The sequence below is a fragment of the Ovis aries genome, chromosome 26 (assembly GCF_016772045.2).
Source record: "Ovis aries strain OAR_USU_Benz2616 breed Rambouillet chromosome 26, ARS-UI_Ramb_v3.0, whole genome shotgun sequence".
Classification (NCBI taxonomy): Eukaryota; Metazoa; Chordata; class Mammalia; order Artiodactyla; family Bovidae; genus Ovis; species Ovis aries.
In genome coordinates, this window is record NC_056079.1 from 23187624 (window position 1) to 23201498 (window position 13875).

Consider the following 13875-nt stretch of genomic DNA (forward strand, 5'->3'; position numbering starts at 1 on the left):
CAAAGGTAACTGGCATTTCTGGTTGAAATCCTATGAGGAGAATGAATGGAGGGCTTTGAAACAATAACATGTGTAACCCTGAGAGAACGGGACCCTCTCTGCAATCCCAACAGGGACTGAAAGGGAAAGGTTACCCTGGAGGAAATACATGTGAAAAGAACGTGGATAAAATGAGGGAAAGATCAAATAGTCCAAAGAATATTTGGTTTTCCTGAAAATGTTCAAGAACTTGTGCATCTACATTGACTCCGTGTTGGAGCAGAATGGTATCTCCAGAATCTAAAAATAAAGGAAATGAAGGTGGTCATATCTGGGTGAGGAATGTGTGTCCCTGTGAGGCGTGGGGGTGGCTCCAGGAGGAGGACACAAAGAAGAAGGAAATAAGAAAGCCCAGTATTGATTATGAGATCTGTTATCAAAGGCCACTCCCCCGTGGGCACCGACTAGGCAGTATTTATTATAACTGCATCACAACTCATTTTGATGGTGTAGATTAAAGAATGCCAGAAAAGAACAAGAAAATCGAAGATGAGATTTAAGAAAAAATGAAAATATAACACCTGACTTGCCCCAGGCATTTGCTACTGGTGTCAATTTGACAAAACCAGTCCTCAGTCTGTGTTAAAATCGAGGGGTGGTCGTGGTCCCCCCAGCAGCAGCTTAGAAGAAGATAGGTGTGATGTCATAAAAGGCAAGACTGGAAAAAACACAACACATTTCCCATCCCCTTTCCTCCTAGGAGGTGACCTTTGGAAAGTCCCTAAGGATGAGGCTGGTTGCCTGGGGGACCATGTAATTAGAGAGTTGGACCTAGAGGCCTATGCCTCAGACCTCCAGAGAGTTCAGACACCAAGGGCCAAGGATTTAATCAATCATTCCTCTGTAAGAACCCCAAAGGATAGGATTTGGAGAGCTTCCATGCTGATGGATAGAAACCCGTCCATGTGTCAGGAGGGTGTCACGGTCTAAGCTCCCAGGGGCAGAAGCTTGGGGCCTTGAAAGGGCCATATCTTGCCCTGTGCATGTCGTCCATCTGGCTCTTCCTGAGTTATACCTTTTGAGAGACAAGCTGGTAACCCAGTTAAGTAAAATGTTTTCCTGAGTTCTGTGAGCCACTTCAACAAATTAATCTGAGTAGGGGGTCATGGGAACCACCAGTTGATAACCAGTCGGTCAGAGCAAGAATGACAGCGTGGACCTCCAGTGGCATCTGAGGTGTGTGTGGTGGGAGGGAGCCCAGCTGCTACCCCCAGAGCACTTCACCATCCCTAGTCAGTTTCTCTATGGACCCTGCCACTTAGGGATGAGACAGACATTTCTCTCTCTTCCCCAGGATGCTGTGTGGTGGGTGGGTGGGTGAGGGAGAGAGAGAGAGCGAGAGCGAGAGCGAGAGTGAGCGCAGGAAAGTGGGTATCCACAGCACAGTAAAAACAATATTGCTAAGTCAGTCGTCTCCCCAGTGTCCAGGTCCTTCAGCATGGATGTTGCCCTAAGGAACATAAAACCAAATTTCATATTGCGCTAAATCGCTTCAATCGTGTCCAACTGTTTGCAACCCTTTGGACTGTAACCTTCCAGCCTTCTCTGTCCATGGGATGCTCCAGGCATGAATGCTGGGGTGGGCTACCATGTCCTTCTCCAGGGGATCTTCCCGACCAGGGATCGAACCTGCGTGTCTTGCATCTCCTGCATTGGCAGGCGGGTTCTTTACCACTAGCACCACCTGGGAAGCACAAATTTCACAGTATCCAGCCTTAAAAAGGAATGGAAATCTGACCTGTGCTGCAACGTGGGTGAACCTTGAGGACATTGTGTCAAGTGACATAAGCCAGACACAGAAGGACAAATCCTGGATGATCTGCTTCTGGGAGCTTCCTAGAGCAGTCAGATTCATAGAGACAGAGACTGGAGTGGGGGTCGAGATGGGGCCTGGGGGATTTGGGAGAGTAAGAGGGGGAGTTACAGGTTCATGGAGAGGGAGTTTCAGCTTAGGAAGAGGAAACTCTTCTCGAAGTTGGTTGCACAAGAATGTGAAGGCACTTAGGCCACTGTCTGTACACTTAAAAATGGTTAAAATGGGAAGTTTTAATGGACTTCTGCCCGTCCTCCTGCATGACCTGCTTGGGTATTGCAGCAAGTAGCTTCAGCCCGTGAGGCTAACTGCCCCTCATGCCTTTGGGACCATGCCTGTTGTGACGTTGTGGGCCCTGCACCTCCTTCTCCACAAGCTGTGTTGTGGGCGTGAGGGCTCTGCAGACAATACTTCTTCCTTGCCAAGTGGCTTTGCACCCAGGACACACTGCACCAAAGTGAGTCCTGGAGGTGAGAGGAAGGAGAGGGACCGGCCCCTTTCGGGTTGCTTCCTGTTCCTGCGAGTGTCACCCGGCAACAGCCCTGTGCCCTGGCAGACCATTTGTTTCTGGGAGCAGTCAGTCCCAGCTCTTTTCCGCTCTCCAAACCTCAGCCCTTTGCTTACCCCTGAGAGACCCCTCCATGCCAGGCAGCGCCCAGGCCAGGAGATCTGCTCCCAGACCCTCAGGGGCCCCTGTCTGGGCTCTTGAGGAAACAGCTCTAGCTGGCCAGTGCTGGCTTCCCAGAGTCTGGGTCTTACCCCCATAGACCCTCTCTAGGCCCCGGGGTCTGCTTGCTGCTCTAGGAGCCCCTCCTCTAAGCCTCCAGGTTCTGAAAAGCCCACTCACTTTTCTTAATTCCCCCAATGCAGGGTGGCAATTCAGTTGCTTTTACTGTCCTGCCCCTATGACTCTTGATCCTCTAATATCTGTTTAACCTTACATTTAATATCTCCTTACATTAAATTCTCTCCGTTAATGTAACTGGTGAGGTTTCTGTTTTCCTGACAGCATATTGACCAATAGTACTGTATTCCTGCACTTCTGTGCAAGAAATGAAAACAAGAGAGTGTGGTCCATTTCAACAACCTGCTACAGTTGCTTATTGCTTATCTACTTTAACTAGTTTGTAAGCACCATGAAATCAGTTGTTTTTGGTTCATTGAGCTATACACCCTGTGAATGCAGGGTGAACCACAGTTTGGCACAGAACAGGCACCCATATCATCTTCGTTGGATGAATGAATAGGAAATATTTAATTTGAATATAAAAAACCAGAATAATTCTAGTCATGAAAATGTGCTTGTAATATATAAATATACATGCAGATATCTCCAGGGGGAAAATAAGTAGCTGGAATTTGCCAGCCTCTTTCTGAAATTGTAGCAGTATCCATTTTATGTCCTCCCCGCCCCCCTCGCCACCCCCCCGCGCCCCCCCCGGGCCCCCCCACCCGCCATTCTCTTGTTTAATGATTTTACTCAGTGGGGGTTCCTCCATATTTTTCTTGTGCTTCTAGGGCATGTTATCTGTAAGTAGTCAATGTGATATTATGATTTATGCTAAGAAATATGTATTCACCACTGTTCTTGGCCCAGAGCTTCTAAACCCTTATAATTTCCTATATGAAAGCCTTAGAGGCATCTTTTGTTATGTGTTTTTTTCTCAGTTCCTGAAATAGTTCCAGAGCATAAAGGTGAAATGGGTGTCTTTTGTTATTAATAAATAACAAGCCCCTTTCAACCACACCAGAGTTTCCGTTAATGAGGTGACCTTTGGAAAGTCCCTAAGGATGAGGCTGGTTGCCTGGGGGACCATGTGATTAGAGAGTTGGACCTAGAGGCCTATGCCTCAGACCTCCAGAGAGTTCAGACACCAAGGGCCAAGGATTTAATCAATCACTCCTCCGTAAGAACCCCAAAGGATAGGATTTGGAGAGCTTCCGTGCTGGTGGACAGAAACCCGTCCATGTGTCAGGAGGGTGTCACGGTCTAAGCTCCAAGGGGCAGAAGCTTGGGGCCTTGAAAGGGCCATATCTTGCCCTGTGCATGTCGTCCATCTGGCTCTTCCTGAGTTATACCTTTTGAGAGACAAACTGGTAACCCAGTTAAGTAAAATGTTTTCCTGAGTTCTGTGAGCCACTTCAACAAATTAATCTGAGTAGGGGGTCATGGGAACCACCAGTTGATAACCAGTTGGTTAGAGCACGGATGACAGCCTGGACCTCCAGGGGCATCTGAGGTGTGTGTGGTGGGAGGGAGGGTGGCAGTCTTGTGGCACTGAGCCCTTATCTTGTGTATCCGCATCTGTCTCAGGCGGGTGGTGTCAGGATTGAGTTAAATTGTAGGATACCCATCTGGTGCAGCAGAGGTGCCTGATGTGTGGGAAAGCTCCACGTCTGGGGACCACAGTGAAGCGGTGTGAGAGCAGAGGGGACGCACACGAGGGTGCTCTTCCTTTACATCCATTCAGCCGATAAAATGCACAGTTTGAAAAACGAAACACCAGTACGTTACACTTCACAAATAAAAGACTTCAAAAGGAGAACTCTTAACTGTATTGGTGACCACATAGGCTTACGCTGTCACTGCTGTGTGACCTTGGCAAGTCACTTAGCCTCTCTGGGTATCTGTGACTTCATCTTCAATATAAAAAAGTAGAGATCATTTGTGAAGTGCCTTCCTTCATTAAAGACTCTGATTCTTCAGATAGAAGAGTGCTTTACCATCCCAAGAGCACAAGAGAACTTTCAAGCCTTGAGAGTCTATCCCAGACTCGAATTTCTTCTCATCACTGTCCTCAGGCGTATCCTTTCCATAGACGGAGCCTGGCAAAGTGTGAAGTGACTGACAGTTGAATAAAAAGCTTTGGTGCCAATTCCTATTTCCAGGTCCGGATGAAATTCTAATTTTCTGTAGCTCATACTTTTTAAACTTGCCTGGATATCTTTAAGGCCCTAATCTTCGGAGCAGTGTTAATATTGAAAGCTGCATGAAACATTTGACACTCGGAATACATTGCAATAGCTCAACAGAGACCAGGTCAGAGCAGCCAGCTCTTCTCTTTCCCTGACATTTAAACGGATCAGGCAGCTCAGAATGCACCAGCCCGACCCTGAGCAATGGGGCACAGGCTCACCCGAGGGAGCCCTGCATCCACGGAGCCGTGAGAATGAACTGGAATAATGATCCTCAGAAGGAACCCGAAAATGGTCCACAGGACGATCTGGGATAGTGATCCATGAGTGGAACTGGAAAACAGTCCATGCAACGGATTGGGAAGGAAATGGAATAATGGTGCAGTACAAAGTAGCGTGCAACTGCTGTAACCATTCTCTCTTTACTGTTCTGTGTGATGGAGAACAGTGCAACATAAAGGTCTAACGCTACTTTAGAAACAGTGAGAACAGAGGAAAAACAGGCTTATGCAAAAGACATCACAGAGTCAAAAGTTCAAGGACAGGGAAAGAAGAGACTGGTCTGTTTAAGGACAGCTGCTGCTGCTGCTGCTGCTGCTGCTGCTGCTGCTGCTGCTGCTGCTAAGTCGCTTCAGTCGTGTCTGACTCTGCGTGACCCCATAGACGGCAGCCCACCAGGCTCCCCCGCCCCTGGGATTCTCCAGGCAAGAACACTGGAGTGGGTTGCCATTTCCTTCTCCAATGCATGAAAGTGAAAAGTCAAAGTGAAGTCGCTCAGTCGTGTCTGACTCTTTAGCGACCCCATGGACTGCAGCCCACCAGGCTCCTCCGTCCATGAAATTCTCCAGGCAAGAGGACTGGAGTGGGGTGCCATTGCCTTCTCCGTTAACAACAGCACAGGTCTACAAAAGTGAACAGAGTGAATCTGCTTGTTGTTGTTGTTTTATATCTAAGATGAAGTCACAGAGACCCAGAGAAAATTGTTTCTACATTTCTGTTCACAGAGGTGAAATACAATATGTATGTGTATAAAGTGTATATGAGTAAGAAAACATAGTTTTCATTCCTGGAAGGAAACCGAGCAGCGTTGTAGTGATTGATCGTCAGGGAGGCTCACTATCAGTGAGGAAGCCGGGATCTCAAATAATTCTCTCTCTCTCCTCTCCCCCACACGCATATATACAGACACACACGTACATATACATATTGTATATATCCACACATATGTATACATATGTGTGTACATGTATGTATTTATATATATAAGTAACACAAAACAGGACAGTGGACTCACAAGCTGTGTGAACACAGAAGCAGGCAGCTGTGTCTCAGCCCAGGATGGAAGGCTGGGTGTCACCGTGAAGGGGAAGGGACTCCGGCTATCGCAGGTGTCTGAGGAGGAGATGCCTCTGCGACAGCTTCTGAAGGATGGCAGGTCGGTTGCATCTCTCTGTGACGCTGTTCAGGCCAGGCCAGAGTAGTTAATACACAGCATGTCATCTGTTCATCATAGCTCGGCTCTTCTCGTAATTAGCGGACATTGTTGCATTGAAAAATACCTGCAGAAGAGGTGGGGGTGTCTTGCTGGTGCCTCCTGTGAGCGACTCAGAGCTGAACCCTCTGGGCTGCCTCGGCTCCTCACCCTGAGGGTTGATCCCTCCCAGAGGGGGCGACGGAACATCCCGGCAACAGGGACTCTAGGTCTCACATCAGAACATCACCAGGGTTCCTGGTGACTGATTCCCTGACAGGATTCCTCTCACTCTGCATGCCATAAATACCCAGATCTCAGAGTAGAGAACATGAAGAGATTCTAGTAATTAAGAGCACTGCAGTAGCACTTTATGACAAATATATCAGAAATTGCTAAAGGATCCGTGTTTGTTTAAGAAGGAAAATTCTTCTTTTCCGGAAATTCCGAAGAAGAAGCCCGTGGCTTTCTAGGTTAAAGGAATAGAAATCAGGAATCTCTGCCCACTTTTTTCCCCTTCTGACCTTGTCTTTATAAAACAGGCCACATCCCAGGAAAGGCACATAATTCTGCAGACCTGTATAGTCCCTTAGCATGAGTGTCTTTTATGATCTGGGTAGCATCTCATTGGAAACGGAAATTCATCTATGGTGGTGTCTCTTTTTAGAAACTGTATCCCAAGTTCATTCAGCCTGACAATGGCAGTGACAGTAGTCAAACTTGCAACAGTGCTTTAAAAGAAATCCATCATCTGCTAATAGCGTACTCCCAGGTATTGCGTGGAGAAGGCAATGGCACCCCACTCCAGTACTCTTGCCTGGAAAATCCTATGGACGGAGGAGCCTGGTAAGCTGCAGTCCATGGGGTCACTAAGAGTCAGATACGACTGAGAGACTTCACTTTCACTTGTCGCTTTCATGCATTGGAGAAGGAAATGGCAACCACTCCAGTGTTCTTGCCTGGAGAATCCCAGGGACAGAGGAGCCTGGTGGGCTGCCTTCTATGGAGTTTCACAGAGTCAGACACGACTGAAGCGACTTAGCAGCAGCAGTTATTGCATTCATATGGACATTCACTACTTTCTATTTTAGAAAGACAGTGTTCTAAAAATGTGTTCAGTATTGATCTGGTTTTCTAAGTTGATTAGTGATTGTAATTCTACTGTGGGAGGGACATCTTTCATTATTAACAAGAAACATGGAAAATTCAGGAGAATTTGCCTTCCCTAGAAATTATGAGTGTTAACAAGCTGCTTTAATTAGGAAGGTTTAGCTCAGTAGGGGCAAAATGTTTGAAATAATCTAAATGGAGAGAGCCTGAATTGGTCACATGCCAACAGAGGAAGTTATTTTAATGTCAACTCCACAGGAAGAACTGCTGGGGTACGCAAATGTTTGTCATTGTCCCTCTGACTTCCTGAGGTCTGTGGAGGGCCTGTCTGTGTGTGGAAGCGCTAAGATGGAGCAGGAGTTAACAACCTGCTTCTGAAGCCCTCGATTCCTAAGTTTTCACTCTGCCGCTGTCTGTGCCATCATGGAACAGGTTTTCCTAAAGTCTCAGATGGCGTTTTGAGCCACCCTTCTTGGTTTTTGCCAACCAGAGTCTTGTTGGCTTTTGCCTAACACATTAGTATTTAATTTAACTGACAAGATTTTGGGGCCCTGGGCATACCTTTAGATGATTATTTCAGAGAGAAAACAAATATAGGAAGTGATTTACGTTGGGCTCTAGAGTTAAACAGAATTTGCACATGAAATCCACAGAACATTTCTGCTTCAACCCAATTCTTCTGTGTACTGTGGAAAAATTAATTTTCATGCTACCTAAAATCTTGTCACTTACACTTCCCATACCTCTGAAGTATTAGCCAGTGGTATTATGCTACCTGATCAAATACCTTTGAATTATAATCTCATAATGTAAAACTTGAAAGGGACACTGAAAAAGGTGAACAAGTAATATTGTAACCTCTATTTTTTGCTCCTCTGAGCTGGAGAAATGAGGTGGTCAGCTGTCCCTCCCCTGCCACGCACCTCCCCTTGGGCCAACTCCAGGGCACACAGGCTCCTCCCACCTCCAACGGGACCTGTTTCTAGAAGCCTAGCCTCTCTGGTCTCCTGTGTCTGTTTTGCTCCTCCTCTGGGAGGGTGGTGGTATGAGCATGTGCCAGCCAGCTCCTGTACTGGTCTGCGAAGTCCTGTGCTAAATAGACAGGTACTGAACTCAAAACAGAAGCAGAAGATATTAAGAAAAGGTGGTAAGAATATACAGAAGAAGTATAGAAAAAAGATCTTAATGACCCAGATAACCACAATGGTGTGATCACTCACCTAGAGCCAGACATCCTGGAGTCTGAAGTTAAGTGGGCCTTAGGAAGCGTCACTACGAGCAATACTAGTGGAGGTGATGGAATTCCAGCTGAGCTGTTTCAAGTCCTAAAACATGATGATGTGAAAGTGCTGCACTCAATATGCCAGCAAATTTGGAAAACTCAGCAGTGGCCACAGGACTGGGAAAGGTGAGTTTTCATTCCAATCCCAAAGAAAGGCAATGAATGCCAAAGAATGTTCAAACTATTGCACAATTGCACTCATCTCACACACTAGCCAAGTAATGCTCAAAATTCTCCAAGCAAGGCTTCAACAGTTTTTAAACTGAGAACTTCCAGATGTTCAAGCTGGATTTGGAAAGGCAGAGGAACCAGAGATCAAATTGCCAAGGGTCATCGAAAAAGCAAGAGAGTTCCAGAAAAACATCTATTTCTGCTTTATTGACTACGTCAAAGCCTTTGACTGTGTGGATTACAACAAACTGTCAAAAATTCTCAAAGAGATGAGAATACCAGACCACTTTACCTGCCTCCTGAGAAATCTGTATGCAGGTCAAGAAGCAACAGTTAGAATTGGACATTCAACAACAGACTGGTTCCAAATTGGGAAAGGTGTATGTCAAGGCTGTATATTGTCACCCTGCTTTTTTAACTTATGTGCAGAGTACATCATGTAAAATGCTGGGCTGGAGGAAGCACAAACTAGAATCAAGACTGCCGGGAGAAATATCAATAACCTCAGATATGCAGATGGCACCACCCTTATGGCCAAAAGTAGAGGAACTAGAGTCTTTTGATGAAAGTGAAAGAGGAGAGTGAAAAAACTGGCTTAAAACTCAACATTCAAGAAACTAAGATCATGGTATCCGGTCCCATCACTTCATGGCAAATAGATGGGGAAACAATGGAAACAGTGACAGACTTTATTTTCTTGGGCTCCAAAATCACTGCAGATGGTGACTAAGCCATGAAAATAAACAACGCTTGCTCCTTGAAAGAAAAGCTATGACCAACCTAGATAGCATATTAAAATGCAGAGACATTACTTTGCCAACAAAGGTCCATCTAGTCAAAGGTATGGTTTTTCCAGGAGTCACATATGGATGTGAGAGTGGGACTATAAAGAAAGCTGAGCACTGAAGAACTGATGCTTTTGAACTGTGGTGTTGGAAAAGCCTCTTGAGAGTCCCTTGGACTGCAAGGAGATCCAACCAGTCTATCCTAAAGGAAATCAGTCCTGAATATGCATTGAAAGGACTGATGCTGAAACTGAAACTCCAATACTTTGGCCACCTGATGAGAACTGACTCATTGGAAAAGACCCTAATGCTGGGAAAGATTGAAGGCAGGAGAAGGGGATGACAGAGGATGAGATGGTTGGATGGCATCACTGCCTTGATGGACATCAGTTTGAGTATGCTCTGGGAGTTGGTGATGGACAGAGAAGCCTGGTGTGCTGCAGTCCATGCAGTCTCAAAGAGTCAGACACAACTGAGACTGAACTGAACTAAACTCAAAATTTAGACCAATTTTAATTAAAAAAAAAAAACAAAACTGGGTCACATAGTTGAACATTAGAAGCAGCTGAGGTTGACCCTTTTTGTTACCAAGGTATTGTTTATTTAATCACTTCTGGGGGAATATTTCAAATATGCCACATACTTTTTATGTCTTTTTTCTTTTTGGCCATTCCCCACAGCTTCCCCACAATTTAGTTCCCTGACCAGGGATTGAACCCATGCCCTCAGCAGTGAAAGCGTGGAGTCCTAACCACTGGACCACTAGGGAATTCCGTTCTGTCTTTCTAAAGAGCCTACGTAATGCATTTGTAAAGAATCCGCCTGCAGTGCAGGAGACCTTGGTTGGATTCCTGGGTCGGGAAGATCCTCTGGAGAAGGGATAGGCTACCCACTCCAGTATTCTTGGGCTTCCCTTGTGGCTCAGCTGGTAAAGAATCCGCCTGCAATGCGGAAGATCTGGGTTCGATCGCTGGGTTGGGAAGATTCCCCTGCAGAAGAGAAAGGCTACCCACTCCGGTATTCTGGCCTGGGGAATTCCATGGACTGTAGGACACGACTGATCGACTTTCCCTTTCCCTTTCATAATAGAGCAGCAGTGCTCTCCAGCATCCAGCGATGCTAACAGAGCGTCTGCATTTACGCTGAGTGGCGTCTTGACTGTTTCTCTGCCCTGCACTGCTGTGGGCAGTCACTTTTCACTCTCTCTCTTCTCCTTTCTAATTTGCTGCTCTTCATTGGCTTGGAGTTTAAGAGAGATCAAACAACTAAACCTGTTGGAAATCTACCTAAAATAGGAAGAAAAAAACATTTGGGTCATTAGAGGCATGAGTTTTAGATGAACCAGTTTGATGACATCTGTACTGTGTTGGTTCTGGGTTATGATCTAGAGGCTAAGAAAGGCTTACTGGCCTCCTGCTTAGTCCGTGGGCGCTGGTCCTCTGATGGTCAAACTTCATTTTTTTTTTTTTTACCCAGAGCTCGCTGACCTCAGCGCCTGGCTGTGTGTTCATATCAGTGCTAGTTCTGTCTCATTTCTGCTGAGCTCCTTCTTAATAGCTCAGACCTTGCAATGCCCTCTGTTGTCAGCAGCAGCCCTCACCTCTAAAACCAGCCAGTGCGTGACGGATTTTGAATGTTTACATCACACGCTGAGGCACTGAATTCAAAGTAAGGGCCACAGAAATAAAAGCTGCACAGAAGGAGGAAATATGCCAGTTGAAAAAAAAGAGGTCTAATTTGCAGGCAGCTTGCATTGTATTTTATAACAATATGTTTGACATTTTCAGCTTTCCTATGGCAGTAAATTGTACTTCTCCTAGCAGCAAGAGTTATTAAGTCTGTGCCCGGAATAAACCAGACTGTTTTGGAAAGTTTAATTTTTTCAGTTTTCATATTCCATTTTATGACTGTGTTGGTTTCTTCAGCAGTAAGCCTATAAGGAAACTCTGTTTATTATTTCTAATTGAAAACTATAAATACTGTTTGTATACTTCACAGTTTCATCATAATTTACTTAAAAAAAAACAAATACAGTTTGATTCTAAATTAAAAAGTAAGACAGAAGATTTAACATAAAGCACTGATGGCAAGGTGGCAGTTTATCTTGGTGATGGTGATAAGCACTGAATGGCATCCAGGGGGCCATCCTCGTAGACTGAATGCCCACATCTCCTGCAGGATTCACATGTTAAAGCTCTGACTCCCCATGTGGCTGTATTTGGAGAGGGCCTATCAGAGGGTAATTAAGATGAAATTAAGTCATAAGAGTATGGTCCTGATCCGGCAGGGTAAGAGACACCAGAGAGGTCTCTCTCCACGTGCACACGGATGGAAGGTCATGAAACGACACAGGGCGAAGGTGGCTGTCTGCAAGCCAGCAAGAAGGGAGCTCTCACCAGAAACCAGACCGGCTGGAGCCTTGTGGGAAAACATATTTCTGTTGTTTAAGCCACCCTGTCTGTGGTACGTGGTCATGCCAGCCCATGCTAAGACACTGTCTATTTTGTGACATGCACACTTATTTTACCAGGAAAGGCGATGATGTGTCTGTCATGAACTGGAACTCACTCACTCGTACTCAGTGGGGTCCGACCCTTTGTGACCCCATGGACTGTAGCCTGCCAGGCTCCTCTGTCCATGGGATTCTGCAGGCACGAATACTGGAATGGGTGGTCCTTTCCTCCTCCAGGGCGTCTTCCCGGCCCAGGGATTGAACCCGCGTCTCCTGCGGCCCCAGCTTTGCAGGCGGATTCTTTACCACTGAGCCACCTGGGAAGCCCCCCAAGATGTACAATTCCAATGACGTGGACAGGTGAAATATTGAAAAATAAAGATAGAATATAATGTTTTTGATAAATAGTTTTTAAACAACAACTCAAAAAGGACAATAATGACCTGAGTGTTTAAAAGTAGCCTTTTCCTTAGAAGGGCCAAGCGATAGTGTACTTCGCTCACCAGATCTTTGTTTGATGGCCTCCTAAACTGTTAGAAAATGAGATGTTGCACAGCTCATGCATGAAAAACTAGGGTCAGATGGGGGCAAATGGATGTGAAACCAAAGCTTTCACTTTGATTGTTTACATCAGGATCTTAATTCCCTGGGCAGTCAGGGATATTGACAAAACAGTGCCTTTTCAGGCTAACTCTGCTCCGACTTCACTAAGAAAATGCAAACCTCTTCCATTTCCCTCTTTGTGCTCCAGTCTCATGCATCCCTTTTGTTTCAGAATCCTCAGACTCCTCACCAAGGCTGGCCTCTCTCCTCCATGGATCCCATCTTTACGGGGACATCAGCCGCATTCACCCCTCTTTCTGTCCCGGCCTTTGGTTCTTGCCCGTGGCCTCCTCTCCTCGGCTAGCAGACACACAGAGCCCCCTCTGCTTAAACAGAAACACAAAGCCACACACAAGGCAAGCCCTGCCAGGCCCTGCCTCTGCTCTCAAGCTTTACTCTCGTCTTCCTCCTCCCTTTTCAAGAGGGGTCCATGAATCCCACCCGTCTGCTTGTCCTGCAGTCTCCTCTCAACCCATCGCAGCCTGGCTGCCATCCGACACACTCCATCACCAAGGTCTCTCGGGTCGTCCTGCCACCTGTTTCCATCACTCGGTTTCAGAGAAACACCATCCTGGAGAGAAACTATGGTTGAGTTCCACAGGATGGTCATTTTGCTGAGACCTGGGGAACTCACTGTTAGTATGTGGACTAGAAAATATTCTTTCTGAAGCCACTGGTCATCTGTCCAGCATGAAGCCTCGGTTCAGTGCTGCTCAAGCGAAGGGTTCAGGATGCTAAAGAAGGCTTGAAAGGAAATGGCTGCAGGATGTAAGGATGGTGAGGGAAGACCATGATGTTGGCATGGTCAGGCGAGGAAAATGTCAGCTGTGGAGTGAGGTTTATTTAAGCTCTGGTCACAGTGAGAATGCACGCCATTATAAATACTTGAGAGCCAATGCATAAGTAAAAGAAAACTATATAATTATGTTTCTGAATGACTAAAATCCTCCTATACTAATTCTGCGAGTGCAGGGGTCTACCCTGCCACACTCTGGTCTAGTTTAAATAAACAAATCCAAGCTCTAACTAAAGTAGTCACAGCTTTAACTAAATTAATTGATACACAAAGTATTCAATAACCTGAATCAATGCTTTAATGATTACTATTACCTGTAATAAAAATTTCTGTGTCAAAATACATAGTTTTCCTTCATTTTAAAAATTATTCCATTATCCTTCAATTTCCTTTTTTTTTTAAATGGACAAAGATAATACACAAAACCCTGGGAATCA

At 45.8% G+C, this 13875-nt stretch overlaps 1 protein-coding gene and 1 long non-coding RNA gene across 9 annotated transcripts in view; one reads left to right on the top strand and one right to left on the bottom strand.

Moving 5' to 3' along the window:
• LOC121818076 (uncharacterized) overlaps positions 1-13875 on the top strand; it is a 222741-nt gene that overhangs the window by 78076 nt on the left and 130790 nt on the right. The gene's annotated exons all lie outside the window — the stretch shown is intronic.
• Positions 1-13875, bottom strand: part of TRMT9B (tRNA methyltransferase 9B (putative)) — a 74981-nt gene that overhangs the window by 42920 nt on the left and 18186 nt on the right. For 2 of the 6 annotated variants that reach the window (XM_042241458.2, XM_042241459.2), the window contains exon 2: positions 6063-6327. The exons of the other annotated variants lie outside the window; for them this stretch is intronic. The gene's annotated coding sequence lies outside the window, so the exon portion shown is untranslated. The remainder of the gene's footprint in view (positions 1-6062; positions 6328-13875) is intronic. 6 annotated transcript variants of the gene reach the window in all.